Source organism: Pecten maximus, chromosome 15, assembly GCF_902652985.1.
Source record: "Pecten maximus chromosome 15, xPecMax1.1, whole genome shotgun sequence".
NCBI lineage: Eukaryota > Metazoa > Mollusca > Bivalvia > Pectinida > Pectinidae > Pecten > Pecten maximus.
This window is the reverse complement of record NC_047029.1, coordinates 12,632,462-12,656,874: the sequence shown is the minus strand read 5'-3', so window position 1 is coordinate 12,656,874 and position 24,413 is coordinate 12,632,462. Positions and strand designations below refer to the sequence as shown.

Here is a 24,413-nt window from a genome sequence, read left to right as displayed (position 1 = left end):
TGAAATAGACAGCTGCGAGAAAATCATCTGTTAAAACTTTAAAACTTTACATACACCATAATGTTAAATTCTTTTTATTCTGTATTTCGATTGTGAGACCTTGAAATTCATTTTTATTTCAATTAATTTATTGAAAATTCATAATGAATTTTTAGATGTTTCTGTATGACATATGAGAAACTTATAAAAAGACTACAAATTAAGTGCCGAGGCTCTGCCAATGACCTTACCCTGGATAATATCCATCATTTATTGAGAAAATATTGCAGAACAATATTTCAAGGAATTAATTTGGCATTTAGAGGCAGATGAAATGCAGAATTAGAAAACATTTTGTAGATATCATGGAAAAATTGCTCAGACTAAGAAGCAGTTAACTCATAATTAGATTTGTCTGGCCCTAACACAACACAGCGATGAAATTTTATTAGGAAACTTAAAACATAAAGCACTGTTTCCCAGACTAGAAGCAAGCAATGAAAAATACCTCTTTATTAGAAAATAAAACAGTATTTGGAGAAAGTTCACTTGAAGAAACAAATTCCTTTATTGCTTGGCCTTTTGAAACAGTTTACTTGGAAAAGGAAATCCCTTTATTGCTTGGCTTTTGAAATAGTTCATTTGGAGAAACCAATCTCTTTATTGTTTGTCCTTTGGAAACATTTCACTTGTAGAAACAAATCCCTTTATTGCTTGGCCTTTGGAAACAAATCACTTGTAGAAACAAATCCCTTTATTGCTTGGCCTGTGGACAGAGTTCACTTGGATAAACAAATCTCTTTATTGCTTGGCCTTTGGGAACAAATCACTTGGTAAAACAGATTCTTTTATTGCTTGGCCTTTGGAAACAGTTTACTTGGAGAAACAAATCCCTTTATTGCTTGGCCTGTGGACAGAGTTCACTTGTATAAACAAATCTCTTTATTGCTTGGCCTTTGGGAACAAATCACTTGGTAAAACAGATTCTTTTATTGCTTGGCCTTTGGAAACAGTTCACTTGGCCACAGACATGGAGACTGATGGATACTTAGAATATGAAATAGAGTGTTGTGATAATTTCTGATGCAGCATCTTGTGATTTCTAGCCTGTGTTACCGATAAAGGCTATCAGTGAAATATTTCACCAAAGCCTGTATTTACCTCCGAGGGACCCCAGTAGTAGATAGAGACAAAAAGCTCTCACAAACTATCATCTTTTATACTTGTGATGAGTCTCTACCCTTCTTTCTCCAACAGATCATAGATCAAATGTACACACATCATAAAACCCCTTTTCAACTTTTTCCTGTTAAATTGCTTTGAACTCAGGCAGAGGTTTTCTTTTATGCTACTAGAAATAATTTCTCCAACTTTGGCTTTGTGTAAACCTAATGATATCTCAGCAGGTCTACAGACAAAAAAAAAAAAAACCGAATATAGACAAAGACGTCCGTTTATGTCTGGGGTAACACAGTTGTCCATGTAGGTATGGGTTAACAAGTTGTCCATGTAGGTATGGGTTAACAAAGTTGTCCGTTTAGGTATGGGCTAACAAAGTTGTCCGTTTAGGTATGGGCTAACAAAGTTGTCCGTTTAGGTATGGGCTAACAAAGTTGTCTGTTTAGATCTGGGCTAACAAAGTTGTCCGTTTAGGTATGGGCTAACAAAGTTGTCCGTTTAGATCTGGGCTAACAAGAATGAAGTCTGTGTTGAGATGTCCACTTTGTAAGTTAAACATTTTGAGCAGTGGATCTAAACGCAAACCTTTAAGGTGAAATGTTGACACCACCGCCATTATAAGCTGTTGCTGCAGGAAAAATGAAACTAAATTGTGGCAGCATTGTTTACATGTTTCGTCTATGGGTTAGCCTATTGCCGAAAAATGTAAACTACGCTCTGAAATAAATCGGACCATTGAATGCATCTCCATTTGGGTTTCCGTTTTTACGCACACTGGATTTTTTGTGAGACCCTGTGTATACATATGTATCCATGGCAGATTTGTCTAGATTGGTATGATTCTCTACCTTCCCGGATGGCGTGTCTCCACCCCCACATATTAATAGGAGTGTTAGTTACGTTTTTAAACTCATTTATATAACAAATTCCTGAAAATCATAATTATGAAATAGCTGTCATAATCAATAATACAAAAATACTTTTGAAATTGCTGGACAAATCAAACTTCTAAAAATAAAGAAATAAGCTGTGCAACTTTGTTAATTGATTTTGATAATTGACTAATATTAAAACAAAACCTCAAAAATGATTTTTATGAGGCTGTGTAAAAATAATGAATTAGAAATAAATACATTAATTAATAACAGAAAGCAAAGACACTAACAAGTTGACCAGACACTGAGATTCAGGTCTAATGCGAATTGCTATCTATGATGTTATACACCATTAGTGATGGTCCCCATGATCTGACTCGACTCTGATGGCTTCGCAGGAGAACTATTCTTCATAACAGTGCAATTCCCTGTCTGGGGTCGGGACACTGTGACCTTCTGAAGCGACCTTGGGACACTGCCCTACGTCCATATCACTTTACCCAAAACCAGGGCCAGTATCCTTCAGGGACGTTTATGTAGGATGAAAAACTGCCCAACATGAAAGAGTGACATATTGATATCAGAACTCTTCCAACCTTGACCTATGACATCAATCTGTTCTTAAGCCTCATAAACAAAACATTATTGACACTTTGACATCTGTTTGCTGAATGACCTTGACAGTTCCCATGAATTGATGTCTTCCAACCCCGCAAATAGTACTCCGTTTTATTGATAGGATACTTCAGGATGACAATCCAGTCTGGGGAAAGGCAATCACAATAAAGACTCGACAGAATCTCAAATATCCAAATGTAGCAAAAAAGACGAATAGTCCAGTCAAATGGTTTTAGATGACATTTCACCGGAGAGTAAGTAACAAAGTTATCACAGCAAAGGTCAACGGGAAGACTCCAGGAACCAGCTCAGTGAAGTATCTCATGAATAAGTGAAATCTTACTGAAGTACAGTGACATTAGTGATAGACTGAACCATGTATCAGGTATGTCTGGAGGGTAACGTCATCACTAAACCTGTCAGACACGAGCTGTCCACTTAGTCTATAACTGAATACAAATACTAGTTACCATAACGAGCACCAGTTACTATAACTATCATTAGTAACCATAACTGTCACTAGTTACCATATCCAACAGTTACTATAACTACCATAAGTAACCATATCCACCAGTTACTATAACTATCACCAATTACCATAACTACCACTCATTACCATAACTACCACTCATCACCATAACTACCACCAATCACCATAACTACCACCAATCACCATAACTACCACCAATCACTATAACTACCAACCATCACCATAACTACCATCCATTAACACAACTACCACACCATAACTACCACCCATTACCATAACTACCACTCATCACCATAACTACCATCCATTACCATAACTACCACCCATCACTATAACTACCACCCATCACCATAACTACCACCATCACCATGACTACCACCATCACCATGACTACCACCCATCACCATAACTACCATCCATCACCATAACTACCACCCATCACTATATCTACCACCCATCACCATAACTACCACCCATCACTATGACTACCACCCATCACTATATCTATCACCCATCACCATAACTACCACCCATCACCATAACTACCACCATCACCATGACTACCACCCATCACTATGACTACCACCCATCACTATGACTACCACCCATCACCATAACTACCACCCATCACCATAACTACCACCCATCACTATGACTACCACCCATCACCATGACTACCACCCATCACTATATCTACCACCAATTACCATAACTACCATCCATCACCATAACTACCACCCATCACCATAACTACCACCCATCACTATGACTACCACCCATCACCATGACTACCATATGGTTTGCTTTTTTGTCAGTAAACATGGTATGTTTAAGAGGATTGTTCAGCTAAAGAAAAAAAATATAACAAATTAAAGACAAAAATTGTGAACTCTTACAAGGAAGCAATAATCTTCCAACCCCATGATTCAGATGGGTCTTAGTTTCCATGGCAACCAAACCAGCATGTTACTCCAAACCCCAACAATTTGATGCCCTTATGTGCAGAATTTTAAACAGTAAATGTCAAAAGAAGAAAGGTTGACTTAACCTGACAAAGCAGGCTAAAATTAAGCCTTAACACTAAATTTAAATTTTGTTGAAAAATGCTGAATTTGATTTGAATAATGGCAAGTCTGGGACAAGCTGATTGGGTGATGAACTATCCCGCACTCATTTGACGACATCTGTGAATTCATTACAAGTGCACTTGCATAAAGGAATTGTTCAGACAAAATGCCACTGCAACAATTATCTCCATCAGAATTTCACACTGTATTGAATTACTTCATACCTCTTATATATCCTTAATATTTTGAAGTTTAAAACAACTGACATGCTTGGGAAATATAGATATATTTTCATTAGAGAGAAAAATCAGGTCAAAGTCCTGATTTCAAATTTGCGTAAAATGTAACTGCATGGTCATTAGTTCCAAATGGTCAATTTCAGAAAATGAATACAGAAAATAAGACTTTGCCTTTAAACATGAATTAAGAAAGTATATCTGAGATGTGAATAGGGCCCGAAGACTGACTATCAGCCCTTTAATATATGGTCATAAGGTCCGTCTTTTCCTGGCTAAATTCTAACACAATATCCACCCCCTTAACTGCCTCTTGAAGAAGCTGGAGGTTGAGAACATATAGATCTGTTGCAGACAACAATAGCATGTATTGGTTTCACCAAAATTTCATAATAAATAGGTTACAAACATGTTTAATGCACAAGTAGCGTGTGTTATCTAGATAGTGGCTGATCAGCCTTTGGAAGGCAGATTTCAGGCCCTGGCCTGCTGCATTAGGTTTGTGATTCTTTAAAAAGAGCCGATAACTTAGAACAATTCACCTCTTATTGGGGCTGAGGTTTCTGTAAATGGATGGGATGAGAGAACGGACGTCATGCCTTATTTGACGTTTTGTTTCCTGATTAAGGAGCATGACCTGACCTGACCTCAATGTGCTAGTATGAGATAACCTAATCACAACCCACTTCCTGTGAGGGAGTTGCCGTGGTTACATGTTAACACACAAAGATTACATTTAAACAACCAAGATACATCCAAATGTCTGGCATTTGATGAAGGATTGGAATAAATCTCTATTCTAGATGAATTTGATGTATCTTAACAAAAAATATATTTATAAGATTTGAATCACTAAGCAACAGATCTTTACGGACTTTTTTGTTTGTTTCGTAGCTGCAGCGGATACAAAGCCTAAACACTATGAAAGATATCTATCAAAGACATTGCTTTGAATATGGAATATATTTATGTAAAATTTTGCATTGTATTTTAGGCATTGGTATACACAGACAGATTACAGACTCCGTATTCCCCACGGATTCCGGCGAACTCTCCAGATCAAACTCTTCATTCTTGTATATCTTTGACACAAACATGACAGGCATGTAATTTACATCTTGTTCAACATTCGTAACATCAATATCCTGAAACGACATCTGATGGAAAAAACAAAATTGAAGGAAAATTGTAAGAATTCTTACCTCAATGTGTCTTAAGGAATTGTTCGGCTGTTCCTGCGAGATTTAGGTCGCGACCAAGAAATGTTATGTAAAATAATCCTGCCTTCGGCTGTACCACACTACAACATATACAGCTATACACTGGGTCTAGAATCTGTTTCTTCAAAGCACTCCACCCAGGGACATAAAACTGGTATTTGATCCACAAAGAAAGGAAATGCTGATTCCAGAAATTGAACTGAAAGAAATAAGAGAAAAAATATATCAGATTTCCAGCAATACACAGATGTGTTTTGTAATATATTAAGATAAAAGAAAACAGCACTTTAACATAAATCCATTCATTAAACAGACAAGTTGAAAATACAGTTATATTTGTTCTGAATTTTAAAGGTAGTTGTGACTTTTGAATTCAGAGAACAAATTCCTGCACTAAATATTCTGTTTCTTGAGAAAATCAGAAATGACAGATGAAATTGTACCATAAAACGAACTGTGAGGGTATGTGTATGGTTGGAATGGTTCAACCATTAGAAAAAATACACTTTATGATAAAAAGTACAATATACCACACCAGAAATTTTCTAAGAGCATTAATACAAATACATCCACAGCTACATAATGTGCCTTCCCTGAAAATGTCTTCAAAATGGCATGCTTTTTGGACAGGTACAATAAATTACATATAATAGCGATTAATACCAATAGGTTTTGATTACATCTGTAGATTAAAATTGATATTCTGATACTGTAGGCCCCTCCTAAACAAGATTGAAATGCTCAAAAAGATAAATATCTCAATCCAGAATTTGAGAACAAATTGAACAATTTCTTATTGATAGAGTCTACAAAAACTTCACTGGAATCTTAGCAGCATTTAAGATGTTTTCTGGAATAAACTTGTTTCTTATGACAGCCCGATAAAAATTATTTCCCCTCCCCCATATCATTTTTAGTCCCCTATATGTGAATCCAGAGGGACTATAGATTTGCTCTCGGTCCATCTTGTACCTATGTATGTATATATATATAAGTAATGCCAAAGTTTGCCAGCGCTTTAACAGCTTCATTCCTTGAGGGATTTTCATCAAACTTCACACAATGACAGAGGACCAAAATAACTCAGACAAGTTGGAGCTTCTGCAAGGTTTTTGGGTCAAGGTCAAGGTCACTGTTCTATTTGTTTTAACAGCTTCATTCCTTGAGGGATTTTCATCAAACTTCACACAGTGGTAGAGGACCATAAGGTCTCAGACAAGTTTGATCTTCTGCGAGGTTTATGGGTCAAGGCCAAGGTCTGCAAGGTTTTTGGTCAAGGCCAAGGTCTGCAAGGTTTTTGGGTCAAGGCCAAGGTCTGCAAGGTTTTTGGGTCAAGGCCAAGGTCATTGTTACTTTTATTAGCAGGGGCAATTAAAGGGCATGTATTGCTTTAACAAATATGCAGTATGCTTTCCATATAGATAAACCACGAATAAGTTTTAATAAGACAGTTAACAATGAGTCATATATTTACCTAAACAAGATATACTATTTCGCCGCAATTGATCTTTACACCAGATTAATGATTTTCCTACACAAGCTGACATGGTGACACATTTATTTATTGCATGTATCCTCTAATTAAGTCAACTCATTTCTATTGTTCTATTCTATTCCATTGTTCTGCAATACACCTGTCCTTCCTTTAAAAGCTGACATGTTACTTAGAGAATGTGGGTATATTGTCATGCTGGATCTTGGATTGTCTCATGTAGATGGCAAATGATCACATGACCAAACTATATTTCAGTCAATCAGATAGATTGCATGTGATCACATGACCAAACTATATTTCAGCCAATCAGATAGATTGCATGTGATCACGTGACCAAACTATATTTCAACCAATCAGATAGATGGCAAATGATCATGAACAAACTATATATTTCAGCCAATCAGAATGCCTGAAAAAAGACAAGAGAAAGCTGTAATACATTCCCTGTACACTAGCAGGTTTACCACCCTTTAGAGATGCCAAAGTGGGAGATCTTCCACCAAGAGATTGTTTAAAGTCACTAGTAGCATCAGAATGGTGCACTTAACTCTTTACGTACTCATTCAAATTTCGCGGTCGCTACCGGAAGTGAATGCTGGGTAGGTCCTTTGTGTATTGGAGCATATGGCTATCACATCAGACATCGATAAAACGATCTTTTACTGTTGTATGATGCTTAATATTAAATGAAGTTTATCATATGGAACGAGTACTGAGTACGGCAAATCTTTTACCCAATTTTTCCTTTAAAATACGGCGAAATCACCAGGCAGAATCGCGAGAAATGGCATGTTGATCGGCACATGTGTCACACGTGTGCGAGAAATCACACAGCCAAAACATCGTGTTTTTGGTGTGTAAAAATATTTTACGTATTTGTTACTTATTTTGATGATCAACGTTACTCAACTATATATATGTTATTGTTTTTAATAGCTTTATTGTGTTTAAAACCTCAACAATCTCGCAGAAAACGAAAGTAAATTTGAGGCCGCCATTTTGTAGCTTTGCAAACAACCCGGCATGAACCGGCTGAATTCTTTGAAATAGACAATTTTAACGAATGAATATGCTTCTGGTACGTAAAATATTTCATCAATACGATATCTACATTGCTTTTTATTTCTTAAAAATATCATTTCCGTGTCAATTCCTTGGTATGACTATGCTAAACCAGCAAGTAATATCAACATCTTTCGCGATGTTTTAAGACGATTTGAATCGTCACAAAGGATGGAAGGCATGTTAATTGTGACGTGTGTAGTCGTCATGAAGGATACAAGAGCACGTTTTTGTGACGTCTGTAGTCGTCGTGAGTACGGAAAGAGTTAAAGGAGCTAAATAAAAATATGATTTCCATGGACCATGAACAATCTCAGACCAATCTGTCTCAAGAAGAAGCTTGCTAATACTGTTAACAAAATTGTGGGAAATAAAAGTTTGTGTTGTTTGGTTAAAAAACACCCAAGAGACTTAAAAAGTACCGTAGGGACTGCTTTATTCAAATCCATAACAGTTTTAGGCAAATAACGTTGGCTGATAACTACAATGGAACAGGAAACTCCACTACAATCAATTTAAAGTTTGACACAAATTTACCCTAATATGGAGAAGAATATGGGAAAAAAGTTCTCTTAAAGTGGTAAAAAAGTCATTGTAAGAAAACGGAACTCGTCATTTAGCTAGGTAATTAATTCTTGATTCTGTAATGTTTAAAGTACAGACAAATGGATGTCTTCTGCAATCTTTCTCAGAGACAATAGTGATCCTAATGAGGCAGGGGAAATTAAACAGGCGACCACAAACATCTTCTGATTCCAATTTGATGTGAATTTCTAAGTAGTACATTAATCGTAGGAGAATTTCTCTAGTCTGATTTTAATCCACTTTAACAGAACGCTTGAAGAGAGAACACAATAGTGAAGATCTGAGTAATTCTATTCTAGTTGTTGTGTATGGCCTGGAATTATAACAACTGTTTTTTAAATAATGGACTGAATTTGTTTTCATCAATACAGGCATATCTGGGTTATCCTCTTTACTCTCATTACATCTGTTTTAACTCTCGTTAACCTCCTTTTCTTGTTAACTTCCTTTTCTTGTTAACTTCCTTTTCTAATTAACTTCCCTTTTCTTGTTAACTTCCTTTTTCTAATTAACTTCCCTTTTCTTGTTAACTTCCTTTTTCTCATTAACCTCCTTTTTCTCATTAACCTCCTTTTTTCTCGTTAACTTCTTTTTTCTTGTTAACCTCATTTTCTTGTTAACTTCCTTTTTCTCGTTAACTTCCCTTTTCTTGTTAACTTCCTTTTTCTCATTAACCTCCTTTTCTTGTTAACTTCCTTTTTTTCTCGTTAACTTCTTTTTTCTTGTTAACCTCATTTTCTTGTTAACCTCCTTTTTCTCATTAACATCCTTTTCTTGTTAACTTCCTTTTTTTCTCGTTAACTTCTTTTTTCTTGTTAACCTCATTTTCTTGTTAACTTCCTTTTTCTCATTAACCTCCTTTTCTTGTTAACTTCCTTTTTTTCTCGTTAACTTCTTTTTTCTTGTTAACCTCATTTTCTTGTTAACTTCCTTTTTCTCATTAACCTCCTTTTCTTGTTAACTTCCTTTTTTTCTCGTTAACTTCTTTTTTCTTGTTAACCTCATTTTCTTGTTAACTTTCTTTTTCTCCATTAATTCCTTTTTCTTGTTAACTTCCTTTTTCTCATTAACATCCTTTTTTAGTTAACTTGCTTTTTCTCATTAATCTCTTGTTAACTTCTTTTTTCTCGTTAACTTCCCTTTTCTTGTTAACATCCTTGTTTCAATGATGTCAACCTCTAAAGATATCAATGTAGGAGACGTCCATTCCTTTGTTTTATAAAACAGATTTTTCTCATATCTTACAAATTTAATGGTCTCCAACTGTTACAGGTGTTTTCAACAAATGACTGGGGTAAATGATCGATGTCTAGCTCAATAATCTAACATACACAATTTTGTGTGAGCTAGAAGAGAAAGTGAAGTTTCTAAATTTCCAAAGCATCAGAAATTAATCAGACATTTTATTATATATATATATGACTTCCTTTATTAAGATTTAGTGATGAAATGGCCTCTGTTTTAAAAATTGTCATTTCTCCACTTGAACAATGTACAGACTGTCATTTGAAAAAGGACGGTTATTGTCTCGCCAGCTATGATAGTCATGACAGTGAGACTATTGAGCTACTTTTCCAGCAGCAATTGTAACAGTGATGACATTGTCAACATTTCATGTTCAGTTCTGAGATCATCACACAAAATGTACAGGTCCAACTTTAACCAAATTGGGAACACTAGAGACCACACATTAGACATCTCAATATACACACATCATTTATGGAATATCAGCCAGAATTTATAGTTCAGTGACTCTGGAAATCAGGGGTGTTTGGACTTTATTTTAATGTTGATGTCTCCACTGACCCTAATGATTATGTAAATTTTGAATTTTGGGATGTTTTGGGGTTAAAAACATCTAATTGATGTAATAAATATATTATTTCTCCAACTACCTAACAAATTAATCTGAAGTTAAATTGGGACACATTCAGTAATATATCGGATGTTATCTGTTTGTTAAATGAAAGATTTTTGGGGGCAAATGTGTCTGATGAATTTTGGTACTTTAAGTGATGTTGCAGAAGTTGGTATTCATTTTGCAATGCATTATTATCTACAAGTTTCTACGTATATACAGGGTGTTTTTCCATACTATCATGTAAAGGTTTGTTTGGTTTATGTTTTGGGGGAAATACAGAAATTTAGGTGAATCATGGAGATTGCTTAACTTACTTTATTGACAAAACAGGACAGTTATATGAGACAAAGAATTAAGTGTAATTCTTATCATTCATGGAATGCCAACAATATTATAAACAGTCCTGTGGCTGTAGAATGAGATCATAAACAGTCCTGTGGCTGTAGGACGAGATCGTATACAGTCCTGTGGCTGTAGGACCATATCATAAACAGTCCTGTGGCCGTAGGACCATATCATAAACAGTCCTGTGGCTGTAGGACCATATCATAAACAGTCCTGTGGCCGTAGGACAATGAGATCGTAAACAGTCATGTGGCTGTAGGACCATATCATAAACAGTCCTGTGGCCGTAGGACAATATCGTAAACAGTCCTGTGGCCGTAGAATGAGATCGTAAACAGTTCTGTGGCTGTAGGACGAGATCATAAACAGTCCTGTGGCTGTAGGAAGGGGATCGTAAACAGTCCTGTGGCTGTAGGACAAGATCGTAAACAGTCCTGTGGCTGTAAGACGAGATCCTAAACAGTCCAGTGGCTGTAGGACGAGATCATAAACAGTCCTGTGGCTGTAGGACGAGATCGTAAACAGTCCTGTGGCTGTAGAATGAGATCGTATACAGTCCTGTGGCTGTAGGACCATATCATAAACAGTCCTGTGGCTGTAGAATGAGATCGTATACAGTCCTGTGGCTGTAAGACGAGATCCTAAACAGTCCTGTGGCCGTAGGACAATATCGTAAACAGTCCTGTGGCCGTAGGATGGGATCGTAAACAGTCCTGTGGCTGTAGGACAAGATCGTAAACAGTCCTGAGGCTGTAGGACCATATCATAAATAAATAGTCCTGTGGCCGTAGGACAAGATTGTAAACAGTCCTGTGGCTGTAAGACAAGATACTAAACAGTCCTGTGGCTGTAGGACAAGATTGTAAACAGTCCTGTGGCTGTAGGACAAGATCGTAAACAGTCCTGTGGCCGTAGAATGAGATCGTAAACAGTCCTGTGGCCGTAGAATGAGATCGTAAACAGTCCTGAGGCTGTAGGACGAGATCCTAAACAGTCCTGTGGCTGTAGGACAAGATCGTAAACAGTCCTGTGGCCGTAGAATGAGATCGTAAACAGTCCTGTGGCTGTAGGACGAGATCCTAAACAGTCATGTGGCTGTAGGACGAGATCCTAAACAGTCCTGTGGCTGTAGGACGGGATCGTAAACATTCCTGTGGCTGTACATTATATGCTTACTGTGGTTTTTCTGTAAACATTTCAAATGACATCAAAATGTCTGATCACCAGTGATAAACCCAGCAAACAAATCGTGTGATTATGGTTCTGAATTATTATGAAGGATTATGTCACCAATCTGTGCAGACAGACACACTATCAGTTTAAAGGATGAATATTCTCAGACCTAGGAAATATAGCTTGTGAAGAGGTAACAGAAAAGCTGTTTTTGTTGACTTGTTACAGCTGAAGGGTACATTTGGCAATGGTTGGATGTGGGAGGAAAACTTATTGTTTATCAGATACGTATTAACGTAATAACGTAACAAAATAAACTCCGCAGTAAAACAGAGTACAACCATTAAGGAGGACCAGTAATTTGAGAGGGAACCAATTAATTCCTATCAAAGGAACTACCATCTCTCCTTCAGCAATATAATCTTTTACTGTTTTGTTTGATATTTCTTCCTTGGTGGGGACTGACTGAACACAGTACAGGAAAACACTGAAAGGTGTTCTGTCTAAATACAGCATACAGCATGGCCGCCATTTACAAGGGATAGTGTTCACATCACATAAACCTTGAGGATTCAAAAATAGATGTTATTTATCACACTCCAACAATTTACTGTCAAAATTTCCCACACATTTCTCAAGCTTTTCACAAAGCAAATATCGCAGAAAGATGTTCGAAATTCAAACTACTTTTTTCTCCATTTTAAATGGCATATAACTTGACTGAGAAAGCTGATGTTGGATAATGCATTTGTATCTTGCTGAAATCTGTTTGAAATTTTCAGAAGAAAAAAACACGAAAATTGATTTCTTTAAGCTCTATCTAAATACCATAATGCAGCATAAAATATCAGATGGCAATACATCATCCGTCTCAATGCACTTTTCTTCAAACAGTACATGAAAGATAGTTTACCAAATGAAAAGAAAATATTTGAAAATTGTTCTTCTTGAAGATTCATCTTAAATGAAAAGAAATACTAATTATTTTGAGAGAGGGGGTTGAGTAAGCCAGCTGACATTGTACTAAGTGGCCTCCATCATGTGTAGGATGGACGCCATGGTGATGGATTCCAATGAAGGACTGCCACTCTGCCAGATGTATCTGACTATAGTTAATGTACTATGATCTGCTAACACTGAAGATGTCTGGATTAAATGCGGAGTTTCAGTCAGCATCATACTCCAAAGTAAAGACAAATTAGGAACGTTTTAAAGTAAAGACAATCCAAGAACATTTGAACCCCAAAACTTTTGTTAAAGAAATCCTATTTTGAAATACAAAGACTTCTGTGAGTTGGGGGTGGTGAAAATATATCCCGATTTTTTTTTTGTCAATTAAGCTGGCACTAACATTAATTAGAGTGAGGGGAGGGGAAGGGGGTAAAGGAGGGATTGGGGGTGGGGTGGGGGGGGAGGGGGTTGGGGAGAGGAGAAAAATATATCACACAAAAGTCATCGATTTTTTTTGTCAAAGCTGGCATTCACACTGATTGGAGTGGGGGAAGGGAGGGGGGGATGGGGTAGAGGGAGGGGGGATGGGGTAGGGGGGGGGGGAGAAAACATATCCAACATAGTCATGGACTTTCTTTTTTGAGAGTTCACAGACATTAAGCCTGATTGACAGGGGGGAGGGGGTGAAATATGGACATTTATGAACCCCTAGAAGAGATAGGGGAAGATGATGATGATGCTATCACATTATGACTCAGCATTACTGGGATCAATGTTAGGGATTCGATGGGGTCATAAAAACCCAGTACAGCCCAAAGGAGCTGATAACAGAGTAATCATGTGAAGGAGATTTGTAGTAGGGTCCAGAACATGAATATCTTTTAATTAATGGTACAAAACATTAACCCCTGTTAAGCTGGTAGCTACACCACCAGCTAACACTATGTACAAGCCACACTGACCATTTCAATGCTTTGCCACAAACTTTCCTTTTCCAAAATAAATTAAAACGTTTCTTTCTTCCACATGGAATTAAACCCGAGAACCACATGTTTAACTACTTTAGTCTACTACTGATTAAACTAAAGCGGATTCTACTGAAGTCAGTAAACAGACTAACTAAATGGTTTACCCAGAGTGACACAAGACAACATGGCTTCCCTTCCTATGTCAATTTACTCATTCACTTCTCCAATTAGGAGGCTTGTATGTATATAAGTGCATCGTAAACCACAGCTGTGTTTAATTAATTAGTCCTGAGTATTTCATTACGGAGAACATGTTTGTAGGAAATACAGTGAAACTTATGGTAACAAAATCCAAGAAATGTACTTTATAAACAAGCTACAGTTCCCTAAGAATTGTACCTGGTGCCCCCATTGCTTGATTCATTAGAGGTGACGAAATTTTGTATCCTCATTTCTTCTGTTCTTTCTAAAACTTTCTTTTTCTTTCTACAGTCTTTCTTGTCACAGCTTTGACTGAAGCATTTACTGTGTGAGAAAAGCTATGGGGTTGGTCTTCCGGCTCTGACAAACAAAAGTCATTAAAATGGTACCAAGTTGACTCTCATCAAAGCAAGGGACACAAAACGAAACAAAACTGACCCATGCTACAGGCCCAATAAGTCCCTGGGCCTCTTGGTTATTGAAAATAAGTTGTTAAAATGTTAAAAGGAAATAAAGTTGGCACCGGATGGACGGCCACACAGACGGATGACGGACGTCACATCACAGCATAAGCTCACTCGCCCTTCAGGCACGCGAGCTAACAATCGCACAACCTGATAATGTGTCACTCTGTATTGCAGTTAATCCAAGGAATTCCATCTTCTCTTCTCTAAACATTTAACGTCATATCCTTTATTCCCCTTTCAATCTCCACCATTTTAAGATAATTAGACACATATGACTATTGTGTACCAAATTTAAACACAATTACTGCCTTTACAAATTATTTTGCTGTGGTCCTTACTTGGAACTTTCTCAGCGATTAAAAACCTATCTTTTCACTTCAAATTCTCTAAAGCACAAATACCTTATTATCTTTTAATAAATGAATTCCTCTTCCAGTTTAAGACCGATTAATATCCACCATTTACATTGTTTATAATGTATCTAGACCTGACACACATGTCGGCTTGCCCCGGTCTAAATACCAAAATGTATTAGTATCAACACACAAATGGTTTGCAGATGTGAGATTTCTTGAACAAATTCCAAAATCTGGTGTAAATAATTACAAGCGTTCACACAAATATTAGCTCACAAATTACAGAGTTGTAGAAATGTTATATATTTGTAGTACAAATACTTAGACACTACAACATGACAGGATCAAGGAAATGTTTGGGTCATAGGTATGTTACAAGCTTTTTGTGAAACAGATTATTGATGAACCAGTTTGATACTAGTATAGTGAATATTTAGTACAAATTGGAAGAGATATTTATACTGAATATTTAGTACAAATTGGAAGATATATTTATACTGAATATTTAGTACAAATTGGAAGAGATATTTATACTGAATATTTAGTACAAATTGGAAGAGATATTTATACTGAATATTTAGTACAAATTAGGAGAAATATTTATACAAATTAGACTTTTTATACTGAATATCTAGTACAAATTAGGAGAGATATTTATACAGAATATTTAAAACAAGTTTGAAGGTAAACTTATTTCAAGTTTTAAACATTCAACTTATTTGATATCACATCAACTTTGTCTCCTGTAATCAAACAGATATCATTTGCTCTTATTTAATTCCAGGACGCTCAAGAAGTTAATTACTGTGAAGAGAATTCCTCCTCCATTTCTGTGAAACAAACTCTATTTTCACAGAATCATTGTTGCAGTAATCCCGCCCCTCCCCTTGGGTTTCACCTGTTAGTAGGGGACTAACTAATAAAACAAACCCTCAATTTGGTACTGCCACTGTAATTATTTATCAATGAATACAAGAGATCCCACAGGGAGCTGGGCACCAACTTCTGAATGACCTAAGAAAGCCTGACCTTTTCTCTACTTTACCTTTGGACAACATGAGGAACCTCAATATGAAGCCTAAGGAAGATCTAACAAGAACTTCCTGGAATGCATCAATTACAAAATCCAAGATGGCTGCTTGTAACAAGGACATTTTGTTTTCTTGATCAGACTCAAACTTGAATGGACATAACTAAAGACCAAGGGAAACCTACATGTGAAATATGAGAAAAACCCTCCAGTAGTTTTAAAGAAATAGTGATAATAAACTTCAACTGAAGCCTGTCAGCCATTTTGTTTTCCCAATCAGACTCAAAACTGAGTGGACACAACTAGGAACAAGGAGAAACCTACATGTGAACTTTTGAGAAATATTGTTCCATTACTTATCAGGAAAGAGTGATAACAAAGATTGTTTGTGGACAGACAACACATGATGGACAACGGACCAGAGATATCAGTGACATAGGTTGATTTGAATAGCCCACCATTATCAGAATGGTACATGGGCTTAAAACAGACCTTCATTTTGAGGTATCTCAACCAAAGTCTAAAATTTGTTAACAGGAATTCCATTCATAAGTATTATTTTCCATGGTAATCCTGTAGCTATGAATATTCATATCCAAAACTTGATGAATATTTATATCCAAGCTTGATGAATATTTATATATCCAAGATTTGTTTGACTTGAATGCATTGTATATTCTAAAGAAAGGCAGTGTCCACACGTAATAGGGCAAATAATGCAAGTACCCCTTCAGAATACTTAAATCCAAGTCTCATAAATATATTCAAATCCAAGTCTCATGAATATTCATAAGCTATGTAATCAAAGCAGAGCTTCATGACTATTCCTATGTTTATGCAAACAAGCTAAAGTCATAAGAAGTCAGGTGATATGCCAAAGTCTATTTATAATTATGATCAAACTATGTATGTAAATATAATCATTGCCATGAAGTTCTGGAAACTTTACACTCTCTGAACTCTTAAGTAATTCCAGACTTTAAGAAACTCCTTATTGAAGAAAGAAAACATAATAATTAATCAATTTCTAAACAAAAGATTTGAAAACATTCAAACTATTCAAAATTTCTGTAATACAAAACAATTCCTTTGACCATTATAACATACCAGTTTCTGCAAATAAAAAAATCCTAGAAATCTTACCACAATTCAGAAATGTGTTTAACCAAAGTCTGCTAAACTACAGCTTCCAACCACACAGCATACTATACATCCCTGTTGTGCCACTGTGATACACAGCGAGCTCTCCTCTGTTGGAGGATGAAAATGTGTATACCAATAGACTCCAGTGACTGGTGCTGCACCTGGTAGTTGATGATTAACTCCCTGGCTGCTATAGACCTGCTTTATTTATAGACTCCAGTGTTTAAAAACTTTCCAAAGGTTTGAAATTTACAACTTAACCGAATTAATATACAACCAAAGTTTTTACTGGCAAAGAGTTTAAACATATAAACATAGTTCAATTTCATTTATGATTTTGATACATCTATCTATAAAAGTTATGAATATAGTCTCATCTGACGTTCAAAAAGCTGACAAATCTTCCCCAAAGAGGGCAGCTGTGTCTGCTAATTTTGATCCGTTTCTGTCTGTTTTTTCCTGTCCTTGGCACCATGGAGTGTTTTCTGCTACAGTTGAGTGCATCTGCCTTGTACTTCTAAACCCCAGTTGGTAACCCCATCAAACCATCAAGCTTGTTGTCTTCTGAGCTACAGAAACAATCAAGCCAGCGACCTTCTTATAGCTTACTTGGTAAAATGAGAAGATAGATTTCCAATTTCTGAACTCCTGCAAATTTGCCGCAAATTATTAAAAAAAAAAGAATTTGTACAAAAGTATGTATGATATTATTTAAAGTTGGATATAGGGGCCCGGGGCCAATAAAAAAAACCTTTGTACATAACAGGGGGGCAATATAAAACCCCTCTGTACATATAGGGGGTAATATATAACCCCTCTGTACATATAGGGACCCATATATAACCCCTCTGTACATATAGGGGGTCAATATATAACCCCTCTGTACATATAGGGACCAATATAAAACCCCTCTGTACATATAGGGGGTCAATATATAACCCCTCTGTACATATAGGGACCAATATAAAACCCCTCTGTACATATAGGGGTCAATATATAACCCCTCTGTACATATAGGGGTCAATATATAACTCCTCTGTACATATAGGGACCAATATATAACCCCTCTGTACATACAGGGGATCAATATAAAACCCCTCTGTACATATAGGGACCAATATATGACCCCTCTGTACATATAGGGGTCAATATATAACCCCTCTGTACATATAGGGGGTCAATATATAACCCCTCTGTACATATAGGGGTCAATATATAACCCCTCTGTACATATAAGGGACCAATATATAACCCCTCTGTACATATAGGGGACCAATATATATGACCCCTCTGTACATACAGGGACCAATATATAACCCCTCTGTACATACAGGGACCAATATATAACCCCTCTGTACATACAGGGGCCAATATATAGCCCCTCTGTACATATAGGGACCAATATATGACCCCTCTGTACATATAGGGGACCAATATATAACCCCTCTGTACATATAGGGACCAATATAAAACCCCTCTGTACATATAGGGGTCAATATATAACCCCTCTGTACATATAGGGGTCAATATATAACCCCTCTGTACATATAGGGGACCAATATATAACCCCTCTGTACATATAGGGGGCAATATATAACCCCTTTGTACATATAAGGGGGGCCAATATAAAACCCCTCTGTACATATAGGGACCAATATATAACCCCTCTGTACATACAGGGGACAATATATAACCCCTCTGTACATACAGGGGACCAATATATCACCCCTCTGTACATATAGGGGACAATATATAACCCCTCTGTACATATAGGGGGTCAATATATAACCCCTCTGTACATACAGGGGACAATATATAACCCCTCTGTACATACAGGGGACCAATATATCACCCCTCTGTACATATAGGGGACAATATATAACCCCTCTGTACATATAGGGGGTCAATATATAACCCCTCTGTACATAGAGGGGGCAATATATAACCCCTCTGTACATATAGGGGGCAATATATGACCCCTCTGTACATATAGGGGTCAATATATAACCCCTCTGTACATACAGGGAACAATATATAACCCCTCTGTACATACAGGGGTCAATATATGACCCCTCTGTACATACAGGGGCCAATATATAACCCCTCTGTACATATAGGGGTCAATATATAACCCCTCTGTACATACAGGGGCCAATATATAACCCCTCTGTACATATAGGGGACCAATATATGACCCCTCTGTACATATAGGGGACCAATATATAACCCCTCTGTACATATAGGGGGCAATATAAAACCCCTCTGTACATATAGGGACCAATATATAACCCCTCTGTACATATAGGGGACCAATATATAACCCCTCTGTACATATAGGGGCAATATATAACCCCTCCGACTCCAAGCCAATTTAGGGAGGGCTTATCACAGTAGAGTTCTCTAACAGCAACAGATATGAGTAGATAAGTATCGTACAATGTTTATAATCATCCAGAGTCTTCAACAGTACCATAACCGCACAAAATTGAATTGTTTATAAATAATGATGTTAAAAATGTTTCTGAAAGCTGAAGTAAACATACACCTTTGTAGTATTATTTTCAATCTGATACGAGTACAATAAATCGTTTTGAATAATAAAACTACTTAAGAATCCATAGACAGTGCTTTAGATAGGGGTATGGATTGATGAATATTGTGGCTCGTCATAGTCTTGATACAGAGCATTCTAGTACAACCTCAGGACTTCACACCATCTAACCCTTACAATGACAACAATTCTATCATCCAACTTGAGTAAACAGCTTTCCTTCCATCATTATAATTCTAATATATATTCTTACACTCATGAGAATATTTCTAATGAATACATTGGGTGGAATTTTTCTACAATACTTGCCCAAATACATTTTGACATATGTTGATATGTGGTAAACCTCTGGTCAGTTCGAACAAAATTTAATAAATAGTTTAACTTTAAGAACAACATGCACAAAGTTTACTCATTAAAGAATAACCTACACAAAGTTTACTCATTAAAGAATAACCTACACAAAGTTTACTCACTAAACAACAACCTCAACAAAGTTTACTAACTAAACAACAACATACACAAAGTTTACTCACTAAACAACAACATACACAAAGTTTACTCACTAAACAACAGCCTACACAACGTTTACTCACTACAGTACAACCTCCACAAAGTTTACTCACTATAGTACAACCTACATGAAGTTTACTCACTAAACAACAGCCTACACAACGTTTACTCACTACAGTACAACCTACACAAAGTTTACTCACTACAGTACAACCTACACAAAGTTTACTCACTACAGTACAACCTACACAAAGTTTACTCACTACAGTACAACCTACACAAAGTTTACTCACCAAAGACCAAACTACACAAAGTTTACTCACCAAAGACCAAACTACACAAAGTTTACTAACTAAACAACAACCTACACAAAGTTTACTCACTACAGTACAACCTACACAAAGTTTACTCACCAAAGACCAACCTACACAAAGTTTACTAACTAAAGAACAACCTACACAAAGTTTACTCACTAAACAACAACCCACACAAAGTTTACTCACTAAACAACAACCTACACAAAGTTTACTCACTAAAGAACAACCTACACAAAGTTTACTCTCTAACAACAACCTACACAAAGTTTACTCAGTAAACAACAAACAACCTACACAAAGTTTACTCACTAAACAACAACCTACACACAGTTTACTCTCTAACAACAACCCACACAAAGTTTACTCACTAAACAACAACCTACACAAAGTTTCCTCACTAAACAACAACCTACACAAAGTTTACTCACTAAACAACAACCCACACAAAGTTTACTCACTAAACAACCTACACAAAGTTTACTCACTAAACAACAACCCACACAAAGTTTACTCACTAAACAACAACCTACACAAAGTTTACTCACTAAACAACAACCCACACAAAGTTTACTCACCAAACAACAACCTACACAATGTTTACTCACTAAACAATAACCTACACAAAGTTTACTCTCTAACAACAACCCACACAAAGTTTACTCACTAAACAACAAACAACCTACACAAAGTTTACTCACTAAACAACCTACACAAAGCTTACTCTCTAACAACAACCCACACAAAGTTTACTCACTAAACAACAACCTACACAAAGTTTACTCACTAAACAACAACCTACACAAAGTTTACTCTCTAACAACAACCCACACAAAGTTTACTCACTAAACAACAACCCACACAAAGTTTACTCAATAAACAACAACCTACACAAAGTTTACTCACTAAACAACAACCTACACAAAGTTTACTCTCTAACAACAATCCACACAAAGTTAACTCACTAAACAACAACCCACACAAAGTTTACTCACTAAACAACAACCTACACAAAGTTTACTCACTAAACAACAACCTACACAAAGTTTACTCTCTAACAACAATCCACACAAAGTTTACTCACTAAACAACAACCTACACAAAGTTTACTCACTAAACAACAACCTACACAAAGTTTACTCTCTAACAACAACCCACACAAAGTTTACTCACTAAACAACAACCTACACAAAGTTTACTCACTAAACAACAACCTACACAAAGTTTACTCTCTAACAACAATCCACACAAAGTTTACTCACTAAACAACAACCCACACAAAGTTTACTCACTAAACAACAACCTACACAAAGTTTACTCACTAAACAACAACCTACACAAAGTTTACTCTCTAACAACAATCCACACAAAGTTTACTCACTAAACAACAACCTACACAAAGTTTACTCACTAAACAACAACATACACAAAGTTTACTCACTAAAGAACAATCTACACAAAGTTTACTCACCAAAGAGCACCCTACACAAAGTTTACTCACTAAACAACAACCACACAATGTTTACTCACTAAACAACAACCTCCACAAAGTTTACTCACTAAACAACAACCTACACAAAGTTTACTCTCTAAACAACAACCTACACAAAGTTTACTCACTAAACAACAACCTACACAAAGTTATTCACTAAACAACTACATTGCATATAAAATCAAAACTACTATATAAGCTAGGTCACCAGAATATATAATTCAACTGCTTTAAGGTGACTTTGTGAAATACATATTAAATTTGACAGTTGTAAGGTCACCTAAATTTCAACTGTTGTATTTTTACTATATATATACATATTTAAAATTCAACAGCTGAAAGGTCACAGTTGGTATGAATTCAATGTTTGTGAGGTCACAGTGGTATCAGTTCAATTTTTAAAAGTAGTAGTATATTCAATGTTTGTAAGGTCACAGTAGTATATTCAATGTTTGTAAGGTCACAGTAGTATATTCAATGTTTGTAAGGTCACAGTAGTATATTCAATGTTTGTAAGGTCACAGTAGTATATTCAATGTTTGTAAGGTCACAGTAGTATAAATTCAATGTTTGTAAGGTCACAGTATATACATTCAATGTTTGTAAGGTCACAGTATATAAATTCAATGTTTGTAAGGTCACAGTATATAAATTCAATGTTTGTAAGGTCACAGTAGTATAAATTCAATGTCTGTAAGGTCACAGTAGTAAAACTTCAATGTTTGTAAGGTCACAGTAGTATATATTCAATGTTTGTAAGGTCACAGTATATATATTCAATGTTTGTAAGGTCACAGTATATATAGTCAATGTTTGTAAGGTCACAGGAGTATAAATTTAATGTGTGTAAGGTCACAGTGGTATATTCAATGTGTGTAAGGTCACAGTGGTATATTCAATGTTTGTAAGGTCACAGTGGTATATTCAATGTTATATATATATATAAGGTCACAGTAGTATAAATTCAATGTTCGTAAGGTCACAGTAGTATAAATTCAATGTTCGTAAGGTCACAGTAGTATAAATCCAATGATTGTAAGGTTAGAGTAGTATAAATTCAATGTTTGTAAGGTCACATCATGAATATATAGATATATAAATGTATTAAGGTGACTTGAATGAGCAGCCTGCGCCTAAATCAAACAAAGAAACGTTGAATGAGCTAGTGTAAATGACAAATGTGAATACCATAAAATGCCTCCTTCAATGTCTACATGGTACCTACCTCAACCACATCAAAGCTGAGTAAAACTTCAACTCCGGCTCTGTGATATCCTCTCAACTAGTGATATTGAAACAGGGAGCAGGAGCTTGCCAGGGTAAACAGATCCTAGATTTCTGATGGCAAGGCCAGATGGACCTCACTACAAACAAGCTAGGCACCCCACAGAAAGTTCAACAGGGAGCCCTCTGACTTGGTTGCCATGGTAACCTGGCTGTTCCACTACCCTACCCACTCCCTCTGGATGATAAAGAGGAAATTCTGATAGTAACATGTATGTAGTTATGTAGTAATGTAGAAAATGTGTTATCTATCTTCAGAACTTCTCATTCTTTGCCTATAGACCAGATTTCTCTACCAACCCTCAATCTCTCAGAGAAAGGTTATCAATGGCAACATCCCATATGCTTATAGTCAATTAAAAAAATACAGCCACTTATTACAATTCTTCTATAGTGGTACACCACACACACAAAAAATTACACAACTTTTTGGTTGTCAGTACGATTACTTAAACTCAAAACACATCACTATATATCTGAGCAGTTGCCATGGATTTTCTAGGTCATGGAAATGCTTAACACTAATGTAAAAACAGGGAACGCTACATCACTGCTGTTCCCTCTCCTAATTTAATGAAACCTAAAAATGTTTTTTAACTAAAAACAAAATAAAACAAAGAGCTATGATAATAATTTTTCATGAACTGCCTATGATAACGTTCTTTCTTGTATTTTAAAAAAGATATTTTATTGACAGAAAAAAATCCCTGTTGTATATTGTATAAAGACCATTAATGATATTAATCTGCCCAGTTGTTTAAATGGGTACCAGTAGCTGCAACATGTACTTTGAACAAGATATTACTCCAACAGTATAATTACCAGATAGTTTAGAATTATATGTAATGATTTAAAATACTATTAGCCATAATCTATAGATTTTTCAACAGGAAAAACCCTTGTCTGTCAGTTGCTTCCTGTCATAGAGACTACGGGAGGTGAGGTGAGAAGTCAGGCA

At 36.1% G+C, this 24,413-nt stretch overlaps 1 protein-coding gene across 2 annotated transcripts in view; it reads right to left on the bottom strand.

Annotated features, from left to right (window-relative positions):
• LOC117343882 (myoblast growth factor receptor egl-15-like) overlaps positions 1-24,413 on the bottom strand; it is a 130,356-nt gene that overhangs the window by 87,403 nt on the left and 18,540 nt on the right. The window contains exons 1-2 of one of the 2 annotated variants that reach the window (XM_033906428.1): positions 23,397-23,521; positions 5,647-5,863 (exon numbers count right to left, since the gene is read on the bottom strand). The gene's annotated coding sequence lies outside the window, so the exon portion shown is untranslated. Of the gene's footprint in view, positions 1-5,646; positions 5,864-23,396; positions 23,522-24,413 lie in introns of those variants that run through there. The other variant, XM_033906429.1, reaches the window with a different exon arrangement.